A 13,745-nucleotide genomic window follows, 5' to 3' on the forward strand; every position below is an offset into this window, starting at 1 on the left:
AGTCACCAGTTGGAGCCCATACGGAGGTCAACACGCCGTGTAAATGTATGTTGTCCCGGCTTCTTGGTGTTTTTTACAAAACGTGAGCCCAATGTGAAATTCAGGAGATTTCACATAGAAATATCGATTCTCAGCCTCTCTCAAAAAAAATCAGGAAATGTGCAAAACCTGAGTTTGCAAAACACAGCCTCTAAGCCTCAAAACCTCCATTTTTCCTTCCGTGTTCAGACACTTGAATGCTCCTTGCTTGGGCTCCAGGTGAGCGGCTGGCTCATGCTTGGGGCACCTGCGGCTGAAAAATACACCTTTAATTCTGAAGTTCCTGTCAGTGCTGTAAGAGGCGCATGCTGTGGGCCGCTGGGTCCCTGCCTGTCCCCACGGTCTCGCTCCAGGACAGGGCCAGCGCTCACGGGCGTGCAGTTGGGTTGTGTCTCCCCGCCTCCCCTCCCCTTCACTCACCCCCTGCTTCCCTCCGTCTCTCAGTCTCTCTCTCACTTTTTCCTTCTGCCAAGAACATCCTGAATTAATATAAGTCACCGCATGTCTTATGATACTGCTAATAATAGCCAACCTATTGAAAAATTGGCGATGCCAAGCACCGTTTGAACACTTGGCATGCGTTAGCGTACCCGTCCCTCACGAGAACTCACCAAGGTAGATGCTACTTAGAACCCCACTTTCCAGGTGAGAAAAACGAGGTGCACAGTGCCTACGTGACCCGCACATGAGCAGGCTTTCCCAGATGCCATTGAGATCTTCTTGAAAGACGGGAAGGTTGGCCCGAGGGGGTACGTGACTTGGCCGAGATCGCCCAGCCGTGCCAAGGGAGGGCTCACGCTATTCAGCCTGGGCTCCCCTTCCCGGCTCCTGCTCTCAGGCTGCTAGGCATGGCGGGAAGAAATCCTGAGGCCACGTCGAGTGACCATCATGACGATGCTAACACGTGCTTTTCTTACCACCTGCCAGTCACGATTCGGAATGCCTCTCACATATTCGGTCCTTACTTCCAGCCAATAACATGGAAATGTTCACAGTCCCCACTGAACACATGAGGAAACTGAGGCACGGTGCAGTCCCTACCTAGGTTGTCTACAGTCCTGGAGCTAGTAGGTATAGAAAGTAGGGTTCAAAGTCATGCTGTCTGGCCCCATAACCAGGCTCTACTGCCTCCATATATAATTTTTCTTATGTAATGTCGATAATAAACTGTAGACACTAACACTGATCATTTCCACCTGGAGGGATTAAGAGAGATGTAGCATTTGGGTTGGGCCTAGAACTTACTATCTTGGGATCTTTTTTTTTTAAGTTTATTTATTTTTGACAGAGAGAGAGAGAGAGAGAGAGAGACAGAGCATGAGCGGGGGAGGGGCAGAGAGAGAGGGAGACACAGAATCCGAAGGGGGCTCCGGGCTCCGAGCCATCAGCACAGAGCCCGACGCGGGGCTCAAACTCACGGACCGTGAGATCATGACCTCAGCCGAAGTCGGATGCTTAACCGACTAAGCCACCCAGGTGCCCCTTGATTATAATTTTTTTTTTAAATTTTTTAATGTTTATTCCTTTTTTGATAGAGTGTGAGTGGGGGAGGGGCAGAGAGAGAGGGAGACACAGAATCCGAAAGAGGCTCCGGGCTCCGAGCCGTCAGCACAGAGCCCGACGCGGGGCTCTCGGACCGCGAGATCGTGACCTGGGCCGAAGTCAGACGCCTAACCGAGTGAGCCACCCAGGTGCCCCTCTTAGGATCACTTTTAATAGGAAACTCCTCTGGTGTAAAAAAATACGATTTTAAACGTTGATTTATATTTGGTTTTCAAGAGTACGTCGACCACATACAGCCTGCCGGCTCTGCCGGCTCTGGTCACACAAAGCCCTGTATGCTGCAAAGCCTGTAATTGCCACCAACAGGAAGAAAATTGAGGATTTCCCTCCTGCTTCTGTGCTTTGAAAACCTCCCCCACCCTTTGGTGCATTCTGTTTATTAAAACAAGCAAAGGCAAGGCAGAAGAAGAGGCGACCAGGAACACATGGACGCAGAAATAACAGGACACAGGACAGAGTCCCTGGCACGGTTCACTCCTGCAGCACGTTCTCGAGGCCGCCCGCCCCCCACCGCTTCCCAGGGGACATTTGGAGAAGCCTGCAGACGTCTCTTGTTGCCACGGCTGGAAGAGGCCGTTCCTGGCATCCAGTGGGTTGAGTGCAGGGATGCTGCTAAACATACGAAGTGCACACGATAGCCTGAAAACAAGGAATTATCTGGCCCAGAACAGCAGTAGCCTGGAGGCTGGAAAACGGCCCCATGGTGTGTGAGCATCGGAGGCCCGTTTCCAGATTCCAGCTTCTGGACTCAACCTTCGTATAAAGCATGGAAGGCTGTGTGGTAGTTGGGGGCACGGTGGGGGCGTTGTCAGCCCTGGGAAGAAGGAAGTGTCAGCTGGAAACAAGAGGATGTTGGGAGGCCGTGGTGGTAGGAAGAGTGGGCGGGAGTTGGAACCAGGCTCATACTGTCGTTTCCTACGGTGCGTGGGGGTCTCAGGCGTCCGTGGCTGCGTGAGGGGACGCCAGTGGTCATGCAGCAGTGGCCACTTATGCTCTCGTTAGGGTTCTAGGAGTTGATGGGACTCGGTGAGGCGGCTTCCACTGGGGCAGGGAGTCCTCTGGAAGGCTTCCTCGTGGTCATGTCTGTGGGGTGGGCAATGGGTCACAGCCATGGCCGTGGACCAGACCACCTCTGCTGGCCCCTCCTGTGCACCTGGGCCTCCACACACCTTGGCGGCCGAGTTCCACGAACGAGCATCATCGGAGAAAACACAGTGGCTCCGTGGCCAAGCCTCACAAGTAGCACAACCTTACCTGCACGGCATGTCGACCACACGTGTGAGTCACAGAGGCCAGCCCGTACTGAAGGCCAGGGCACCCTGTGTCCGCCACCACCCAGGAGGAGCGTCACCGCCTCTGCAGACACAACCCCTCAGGAATCGACACAGCATCTCTTTAATTTTTTTGTTTAACGTTGATTCATTTTTGAGACAGAGCGTGAGTAGGGGAGGGGCAGAGAGAGAAGGAGACACAGAATCCAAAAGGTTCAGGCTCTAAGCTGTCAGCACAGAGCCCGACGCGGGGCTCAAACCCACGAGCCGCGAGATCATAACCTGAGCCGAAGTTGGACGCTTAACTGACTGAGCCACCCAGGCGCCTACAACACGTTGTGTCTTGATTAGAGGTGTGTTTGCTTCAGGTTAGAAATAAAGCCCATGGAAGAACCAAAACAGGAATCTACTTGTGGTGGTTGAGAAAACAGAGAGACGAGGTTTCACCTGTCGTGCCAGAAAATCGGCAGATGATGGCTGAGCCCGCCGTACCAAGAAAGTGTAACGTAGCGTGTTGTTTAGACAGATGAAAACGCCTCGGTGACAGTTAGGAGTCCAAAGTGGTGGCCGGAGGGGAACGAAATAGTGGGAAGGAATGGAGATAAGGATGGCCTTTGGTGGCATTTTATGGTAAACCCTTCCACAAGTGGAGCATTTCAACCATGAGGTGGTGTGTTTTCATTCACATAGAGAAGAAGCACCATGCACCTGACTTGCTTCAGCGGCTTCCGGAAGACGGCCCGGCCAACGAGAGGCGCGCGCTGCCATCAGCCCCGTGTGGGCTCTGCTGTGTGGCATCTTTGCCGCTTCCCCACGGGCGGGACGATAATTGCATTTTACCTGCTATGGCTGCTAGAACGTGGTAATTCTCCATACTGTGCCACAACCATTAAACTGAGGCGCTGATGTCACATTAAACTGAGGGCAGAGAGAGAAGGAGACACAGAATCCAAAAGGTTCAGGCTCTAAGCTGTCAGCAGCTTTTAAAAACAGAGGGGTTCATAAATGTGTTTGCAGCACAGGCCAAATTGACGGATGCACCCCACTTGTTAAAAGAAGCACACAGGTGCCCCCTTTGGCAACAGGTCTGCTAAACTTGGAGCGACACAGAGAAAATCAGCATGGCCCTTTGCAAGGATGACGCGCAAATTTCTGAAGCATTCCGTATTTTATTTTTCAAAAAATTTTTTAACATTTATTCAGTTTTGAGAGACAGAGAGAGACAGAGCGTGAGTGGGGAAGACGCAGAGAGAAAGAGGGAGACACAGAATCTGAAACAGGCTCCAGGCTCTGAGCCATTAGCACAGAGCCCGACGCGGGGCTCGAACTCACGAACTGCGAGATCATGACCTGAGGCAAAGTTGGACGCTCAACCGACTGAGCCACCCAGGTGCCCCAGGCATTCTGTATTTTTTTTTTAAAAAGGCATGGGAGGAGGGAACTTGTTGGGATGAGCACTGGGTATTGTATGGAACCCAACTGGACAATAAATTATATTTAAAAATTAAAAAATATAAACTAAAAGAAGCATGCAAGTTACTTATCGCAATGCAGCATTATTGCTAGTGAAATTGTAGTATTTCGATGCTCACGTACTAGCTCTTTTGTTTCATGTGGTATGAATGGCAGACTGCAGCCCATCGTCTAGTATGTGTATGTTATTTATGCGGGCATAGGTCGCGGGGGCTGCAATAACAGAGCTTGACCAAACCATCAAAAAACAAGGACAGGGTGATGAGTCATTCTTCTGTTCATTGGGTTATTGATCTTTGTGGGGAAATGCATCAAAAAAGACTTAGGAAAATAACCACAGTTAAGAAATCACACTGGGGAAGAACACAGCTGCAGAAGGGTCTGGTCTCCGCACTGAGTTGGGCCGGGTCTGTCCGAGCTCACGACAACAGAAATCAGGAGACAGTGGGCCAGCCGCCCAGCATGTGGAGGCAAGGTTAGCTTTTCATACCTGAGCAATCTGTTTCGGCTTGGGGCAGAGTTCAGAGTGTTCATGAATATTTTTATTTTTGGAAACTGGAGTTGGGAAGTGTCGTGTGTTAGTTAGGATAGATTAGGTGTTATCTGGTAGCCAGTGACCCCAAAAGTCTTTGTTGCCTGAAGACGAGGAAAGCATATTCATTACTCTTGCTTCCTGTCCTGAGTGGGTCGGTAGAAAGCTCTTCTCCTCACGGTGACTGGGGTAACCAGGCTAACAGGCTCTCCCATCTCATGGTGGCCCCATCTGGAACATGGCAGCTCCATCTGGAACATGGCGGCCTCCTCAGTCACCAGGGCAGCGGATGAGAAAGGTCGTAATTGTGCATGAAAGCTTTATTGCCCCAACCCAAGAAGTAAGACAACACTTCCCTCCCGTTTTGGGAGCTATGAGTGTCGTGTGGCTCTAACTGCAAGGGACCTGGAAAATACAGGGGGACAAGTGGCATGCCTCCTGAGCCTTCCTTTTTCTGTCTTACACTGAAATCCGATCATGTGACATAACCATCAGCATCCAGACTGACTGACCAGGTATGTCTTCCGATCAGTCATGACTCATGCCATACTGTGTGTTTTAGGGTTTTCCCCCCATATTTCAAATATCACCTTTACGTATGATATGATTTAGCAGGAGGAAGAAAATCACTTTAATACCAGATATGAACATCTGTCTTTAACTGCAGAGTATATTGTTTTATTTTTTTAATATTAAAATTTTCTCTAAGTTTATACAAATTTTTGCAAAATTACAGAGATTGATTTATTTTTTTAATATTTTATTGTTAAGTTGGCTAATGTAAACTGAATTCTTGTATCTTACGCCCCTCTGACATTTGATGTCCTAGAATTCAGTCTCTTGTGGACAAAGAATCATAAGGTCATACTTCTCTGTGTTGTTGGAGGTGGGGTCTAGAGCCAAGGGTAAATGATGCCAATATAATAACATTTTAGGGGCTCTTAGAGGGCTGAAAAAGAAAACCAAAGCAGGAGGCATCACAATCCCAGACTTAAAGCTATATTACAAAGCTGTAATCACCAAGACAGTATGGTACTGGCACAAAAACAAACACTCAGATCAATGGAGCAGAATAGAAAACCCTGAAACAGACCCACAGACGTATGGCCAACTAATCTTTGACAAAGCAGGACAGAATATCCAATGGAGAAAAGATAGTCTCTTCAGCAAATGGTGTTGGGAAAACTGGACAGTGACATGCAGAAGAACGAACCTGAACCAGTTTCTTACATCTTACACAAAAATAAACTCAAATTAGATAAAAGACCTAAACATAAGACGTGAAACCATCAAAATCCTAGAGGAGAAAACAGGCACCAACCTTTTTGACCTCGGCCGCAGCAGCTTCTTACTAGACATGTCTCCGCAGGCAAGGGAAACCAAAGCAAAAATGAACTACTGGGACCACATCAAAATAAAAAGCTTCTGCACAGCGAAGGAAACAATCAACAAAACTAAAAGGCAACCGACAGAATGGAAGAAGATGTTTGCAAATGACATATCGGATAAAGGGTTAGTATCCACAATGTATTAAGAACTTATCAAACTCAGCTCCCAAAAAAACAAATAATCCAATGAAGAAATGGGCAAAAGGCGTGAATAGACACTTCTCCAAAGAAGACATCCAGATGGCCAACAGACACACGAAAAAATGCTCAACATCACTCATCATCAGGGAAACACAAATCAAAACCACAATGAGATACCATCTCACACCTGTCAGAATGGCTCACATTAACAACTCAGACAACAACAGATGTTGGTGAGGATGCGCAGAGAGGATCTCTTTTGCATTGTTGGTGGGAATGCAAACTGGTGCAGCCCCTCTGGAAAACAGTATGGACGTCCCTCAAAAAGTTAAAACTAGAACTACCCTGCGACCCAGAAGTTGCACTACTAGGTATTTATCCAAGGGATACAGGGGTGCTGTTTCGAAGGGGCACACGCACCCCAACGTTCATAGCAGCACTATCGACAATAGCCAAAGTATGGAAAGAGCCCAAATGTCCATCGATGGATGAATGGATAAAGAAGATGTGGTATATAGATACAATGGAGTATTCCTCAGCGATAACAAAGAATGGAATCTTGCCATTTGTAACTGGATGGAACTGGAGGGTATTATACTAAGTGATATTTGTCAGAGAAAGACAAGTATGATTTCTCTCATATTTGGAATTTAAGAAACAAAATAGATGAACATAGGGGAAGGGAAGGAAAAATAGTATAAAAACCAAGAGGGAGATGAACCCTAAGAGACTCTTAAATACAGAGAACACACTGAGGGTTGCTGGAGGGGGTGGGGGTGGGGGTGGGGGGTGGGGGATGGGGGATGGGCTAAATGGACGGTGGGCATTAAGGAGGGCACTTGTTGGGATGAGCACTGGGTGTTGTATGTAAGTGATGAATCACTAAATGTTACTCCTGAAATCCTTATAAGATTAAATGTTAACTAATTTGGATGTAAATTTAAAACCATGATTTAAAAAATAATACTAAATATAAAATGAGTAAAATTTCAATTAAAGAGAACCAATAGACCTAGCAGAATATGCCTTTTTGTACTTAAACATCACGAAGATCCCAGGGCATGCGATGCTGATACAGGTCGTGGCAAACCACCAAATGCAGCTGCCCAGAAGACACTCTCTCTCCATCCTTTACAGCCCCTTGCTGTGGAAATCTCGTGTTCTCTAAATAAATTCCAAAAATCTACTTTGCTCAGCCTCCCCTGGGAGAGAACAGAGTGTCCCTGAGGGATCAGGCTTGTGGTTCAGTCTCTGCCAATTGGATGTGCCTGTGTGACGCTTTCTTTCCAGCAGGGGGAAGGCGATGTATGTGGGAGGTGGGGAGTGTCAACGAGGGTCTAAACCAATGTGCCTGATCTCTCAGCATCCCAGTCGGGGCAGAAGCAGCAGGTGCAAGGCAGGAACACCGAGGGGTTCCACACACTGATCTCGGGAGGTCAGTGGGGGTCTGTTTCCGCAACCCCGTCAACAGCGCCGATGCCTCGGCAAACCCCTTTCTGCTAAAATGAACGAGAGTGGATTGCGTTGTCTACGGCTAAGATCCTGGACCCGCACAGTATCTCTCAAGACTGACCGTGGTTTCCAGGATATTCTTGAAGAAGGAGTAAATATATGGAGACAGGTGGGGCCCATCTATGATAGGAGCAGTGCGGTTGCAGAAGTAGCAGGAGGGAGGGACGATGTTGCAGGTAGACGTGCAGTGAGCTCCCAGAGCCCTGCAGGGGACCTTCCCAGAGGGGGTCCGCCCTGTCCGCCTGGATCCTTGACGCAGGGCATGTGAGTCGTCTCCAGATGCCCTGGAGGGATGCGCCCACGTGTGTGTCCTTGCCTCAGCGGCGCATTTGATGCCGTCTCATTAAGTGAGTGTCTCCCTTCTCCGACGATTATAAGCAGAACAGAGTAGAAGCGTTGCTTCTGAAACCTGCTGTGTGAGTGACTGTCATTTCTGGCCACACGTCTCCATGCAAACAAGAAAGCCTAGGTGTGTTCTTTTTGTTTTTTAGAAAGTGAGATACGTGTCCCAGACTTTGTCGTGGGCAGTTTCTCTCCTGACACAGGAGAACTGTGTAGCCACCTGACCTCCGCACAGGTGGGCAGATGACACCCTGGAGGGAACTCCTGCTTTCAGCCTGACGTCAGACAATTCTGGGAGGCCAGGCCTCTGCAGACACTAGTGCCCAGGGTCCCTGCTTGCAAGGTTGATAGCACCACCTGTCTGCCTCCCACGCCTCTCCCCTGACCACCACCACCCCCCCCCCCCATCCCTTGCAAATAAATCGACTCCACCCATCGCCGCCCCAGGCTGTGCTCTGGTGCAGATTCAGACTAATGCCGTCTCCAGCCCGCAAGTTGGGGGACTGAGCTTGGTAATTGTTACCAAGTACGAAGTCTGCATCCCAGTGAGAATTGGGAGGAAACCCTGTGAACCAATGTGCTTTCATCCACCTTCCTGGTCAACTGTGTTGATTACAGTTCCTTGGAAGCAAAGGAAATTGATTTAAGTTTGGTTTTTTGGTTTTTGTTTTTGTGTTTTTTTTTTTAACTACTTTTGAGGTATTGTTGACGTTTACAAAGCTGTGCATAGTTAATGTATGTAGCTCGTTGAGTTTGGACAGGAGTATACATACCTGTGAAACCAGCCTCATGATCAAGGCCACAGACATAGGCATCACCTTACAAAGTTTCCATTATCATCATCATCATCATCATCATCATCATCATTATTATGTGTGTGTGTGTGTGTGTGTGTGTGCGTGTGTTAGAACACTTAACATAAGAACCATCCTCTAAAAAGGAATTTAGTGATGGGGCGCCTGGGTGGCTCGATTGGTTAAGCATCCAACTTTGGCTCAGGTCATGATTCTCTCAGTTTGTGAGTTCGAGCCCCGCATCGGGCTCTGTGCTGACCGCTCAGAGCCTGGAGCCTGCTTCGGATTCTGTGTCTCCCTCTCTCTCTGCCCTTCCCTGGCTTGCTCTCTCTCTGTCTCTCAAAAAAGAGTAAACATTTAAAAAAATTTTTTAGAAAGGAATTTAGTGAAAGAACATGGGCTCTCCCAAAGAATGGATGGGACAGCCGGAAAGGTGGGAGCCAGGACCTTCATGGAAATGCAGACAACAGGCTGAACGACTGGTTTTCAGGTGCCGCTGACTGCGTAGGAGATCCCAGCATCTCGGCTCCTGCCCGCTCCCCTTGAGTGGAGTTCTGTCCCGGGGGACAGGCCCCACCGCGTGTAGAGGATGCCAGCCTACTCTGGGCCGGGGGCGGGGAGGATTGCTGTGACTCTCCTTCCGAAGGAAAAGGGATGATTTTCCCAGAGGAAAATGGGTGCACGGTTACGGACAAGAGGTTGGCAGGCAAAACCGGAAGCTTCCGTCCGCGGGACTCGTAATAAAAGATGTTATAAGGAACTCGGCCGCGGTATTGCACTCAAGCCCTGTTTGGGGGAGAGCTTGTACCCTTTCTTAAGGTCCTCGTTGGCGGCCCAGGTAGGAAATGCTTCCCTTGTGCACGTCCACGCTGAGTCAGGCGTAGTGTGCCCGCTGACTGTGTTTCCCCCTGCTGGAAATGCCTGTCTCCCAGGTGTCTCTCTCAGGGAGTAAGATGCTGTGACACACTCAGCGTGTGCAGGGGAGGGACGTGGCTGGCGGCCGCCAGTGGTGTTACGGGATGTCTGCCCTTGTCTGCCCTCCTCCAGCGGGCTGCTTGAAGCTTACCCGCGATGCTTTGGTTGAGGTTGAAGCGGTGAGACCGCCAACGCCACGCTTCTTTGTATTTCTTCCAACCCTACGCCTCCAGTGCGACATATGTGGATGGTCTCAGAACCACATATTAAAATGGCGCGTGATCTCCAAAGGGGCCACGGTGACGGTGAAGACGAAAAAAGTGTTTCCTCCCCCCTCATTAGGAACAATAGGCAGTTCGACTTGCTGGTTTCAGCCCAAGACGTGGGAAAAGGGAGGGCCTGTTTCTGGCAGGCGGTATGTGATGGGACTGTGGCCCGTCTGTGAGCCACAGAACACGCACACAGGTGTGAATGAGCAAGATCTCAGAATTTGCCGCGCCGTGCGTTTGGAGGGGGCGTCCGGGATTAGTGTTCTGATCCATCTCGCTGGCGTCCGCTTCCTTCTCTTTGGCTCGGCCATCGTACCGGTTTCCTGGGGCCGCCGAAACACGGCACCACAAACGTGGTGGCCGGAAAACAGCAGACATCTGTCCACACGCCGTTCTGAGGTCACAGCCCAAAATCGAGATGGCGGCAGGACCTCGCAAGGCTCTGGGGGAGAATACTTCCTTATCTCCTCCAGCCTCGGTGGCTGCTGGCTTCCTTGAGGTCCCCCGCCTGCAGCCCCACAGAACCATCTGTCTGTGTCTTCTGGTCTCATAAGGACACCAGCCATTAGATGAGGGTCCACCCCCATCCAGGACGACCTCATTTGAACTTAACTGATTATATCCGCAAAGCTCCGTCTTCCCGCATGAGGTCGTATTCTGAGGTTCTGAGCGGACGCGGATGCTGGGGGGACGCTGTCCACTCTGGCCCAGCCACCACTCACACCTGTGTTTATGAGACAGTCAGAGACAGGGTGGGCGAGGCACCGGCCACTGTTGTGAGCTCTCCAGCATTACTAACTCACCAAACCCGGGGCAGACGCGGGAGGCGGGCACTGCTGTGTCCTCAGTCCATAGTCAAAGCTTATGAGGCACCGAGAGTTAGGTGAGTCACCCGAGGTCACCCAGGGGGCCTCGTCCGAGGCGGGATTTGCCCCCAACGCTCCGACAACAGATTCCCTGCCCTCGACCCCCAACATGATGCATTTTAGCCTCACGCCCTCGCCTTTGGGGTGCACGACCCAGCCCCAACTCCAGTATCCTCTGTGCTGACAGCAGGAAGAATGGGGAAACACAAATCAACCTTCAGAATCTGCTTTTTTTTTTTTTTTTCCAACGAACTTTTTTGGAAGCCTCACCAACTGACTTCCGTTTATATCTCACGGACCAGAACTGTGTCACAAAGTAAGGGCAGCCCCCCCCAAAAAAAAGCGGTAATTTTAGCTGGGCATCTTACAGCCTCAGACAAAATGGGGGGTTTTCGAGGAGGGCAGAAAGGAGGGTGGACACCAAGTGGGCAACCCCCCGGTCAACCTTGCGGTGCGTTCTAGAAGGGCCCCCGTGCCATATTTATCTCTCCATCATTTCCTCCCCTCTGTTTTTCAAATGGGTGTTGGAGGGTGAAGGTGAACCCGTGACTGTGTTCACAGAGCAGAAAATCAGGCTGCCAGAGGCGTGAGGAAGTTTAAGAGAAACAAACACTCTAATTCCGGGCCCAATCCATCAGACCTTGGTATGAGACGCTATATTCCTCGGTTTTACCGCAGCGGATCCTGCCCCGTGCCCCAGCTCCGTACCCCACGCGGGCAGAGCGCTCTGGACAGCACCCGTCCAGAGCGTTCTCTGAAACCACGGAGGGCTGCCTCCTCTGCTCGTGCAGCAGGCTCGACCTGCCGGGCACGGTCGGCCCCCGGCCCCCCAGCTCCCTCGCCCCACCATGGAATTATTTTTGAGTGTGTATTTTAGGTAATTTCCCTGCAAGGGAATGTCTGAAATATTTGACACGCATGGTGTGTTTTGCATCACAGCCCCGTCCCGCGGGATCAAGCTCCAGCTGTCCACCGTGGCAGCTGGCGTGGCCCACGCGCCTTCCCGGCTCTCTCTTCCCTGCTCCCCTACTGACACTTCCCGAACCCCCCAAATAAACCGCCCTTGAATCCTTGTGCCAGAGTCGGTTTCTAGAGGGGATCCGGGCAGAGATGTGAGTCATCGCTTCTCCAGCAAAATCCGGACAGGGATTGCTTCCTTACGAGAGATAAAGAGTCGAATCCCCAGAAACGTTATCTGTGGCCTCTCTTACGAGGTTGCCCCTTTTTTCTCAAGGCACCGTCACCTTCTCCCGCCATTTTTGCCTCCTCCTGGCCTCTGGAGAGCCCGACGCTCTGTGGTCAGATACCCAGTGAGTCACTGCTGGCCTGCACAGCGTCCAGGTAGCAGAGGGAGCATGGAGCCACCAGTGAGGACAGACACGAGCTTTCTCAAGAGGTTCCTTCCTTCATTTCCCAGCTCTGAAGGCCTGGGGTGAAGAGAGCCCATGACCGTAAGGCAGCTGAGCTCTCTAGGGATTTATGGCATCTAATCATCCGGGCACTTGCGGGTCGAATGTGCAGGGCACGTCCACCACCTCTCGCCTGGAGACTTTTACGAGCTGTGCACCTGTCGTTCGCCTCCCGGCGACGGCAGAGCTGCGCCGGAGAGAGCGCTCTTGACCTCGAAAACCTGGACGTGCACAGAGAAGGCAGGGAGGACCTGAAAGTTGCCTCACGAATCCCCACGAGGTCCTGCAGGCAGAGTGGCATGCCCATTCGGAGGCCAGGGGAGCACCCCAGACATCTGGGCTTACAGATGGTCGCCAGCTAATTCCCGCCGCCGTTCCTTCCCGTGCTGGCGTCCGTGTGCACACGCCGAAGGCCTCTCAGGTTTTACTGGTGGACAGAGATGCTCGTAACCCTTCCTGCACGGAGGTGCAAAATCGCTCTCCTCTTCCCTGAAACTCATGTCAGCGGTCATGATGCCCCGCTCCCCACCCCGGTCTGCTCCTTCCCTTGGGATGAGCCAGTTTGGGCCAGAGAGTTAAGGAGCATTTTCCCGTATTTTTCCAAAGTGTGAACGGTCCTCTTGGATCTCTACCCGTTTAGTAGGAGCGTGCACGCGGGCCTCTCTCCCCAGATGCAGCAGAAAGTAGCACCATAGCCTCACTCCCCCCCCCCCTTCATTCTTTTACAGTGTTTGTGCCCAAGATGAAATCACATCAGGCTGGGAACTCAGAGGAGGGAACAAAACCAAACCCAAGTGCATAATCAACGGGCCTTTGGAGGCTCCTGTGTATGGAGACAGTATCAGGCATGGTCTTTGAGATTCAGGAACATTCCAAACTGGAGGTCTCTCAGAATTAAATAAAGAAAAAAATACATATGCAGATGTATATATATGCGTGTGTGTGTGTGTGTGTGTATATGTAGTGTTGCATCCAAATCTAAACCAAAGGAGCTAATTATAAGATGAACCTCGTCCTGTAAGGAAAAAAGATCTTACGTAAGAAATAAAGTTAACATAAGGAAAACAGTTATGCAATGCGAAGATGATACATTTCTATTCCTTCTTCTGGCACGCTCCTAAAACGGGCGTTTGTGATTTCGCATGAAAATCAAATTAGCTAGAACCTGCCCGAGCCTGGCTCTGAGAGACAGAGATGTACCTCCCAGCAGCCCCCCAGGCGCTTTGCTGTT

General features: G+C 50.6%; 1 protein-coding gene and 1 pseudogene across 1 annotated transcript in view; both read left to right on the plus strand.

Annotated features, from left to right (window-relative positions):
• Positions 1-13,745, plus strand: part of TMEM132D (transmembrane protein 132D) — a 446,208-nt gene that overhangs the window by 349,331 nt on the left and 83,132 nt on the right. The gene's annotated exons all lie outside the window — the stretch shown is intronic.
• On the plus strand, positions 3,947-4,045 carry LOC132666202 (U6 spliceosomal RNA; annotated as a pseudogene).

The sequence above is a fragment of the Panthera onca genome, chromosome D3 (genome assembly GCF_046562875.1).
Source record: "Panthera onca isolate mPanOnc1 chromosome D3, mPanOnc1 haplotype 2, whole genome shotgun sequence".
NCBI classification, from domain to species: Eukaryota; Metazoa; Chordata; class Mammalia; order Carnivora; family Felidae; genus Panthera; species Panthera onca.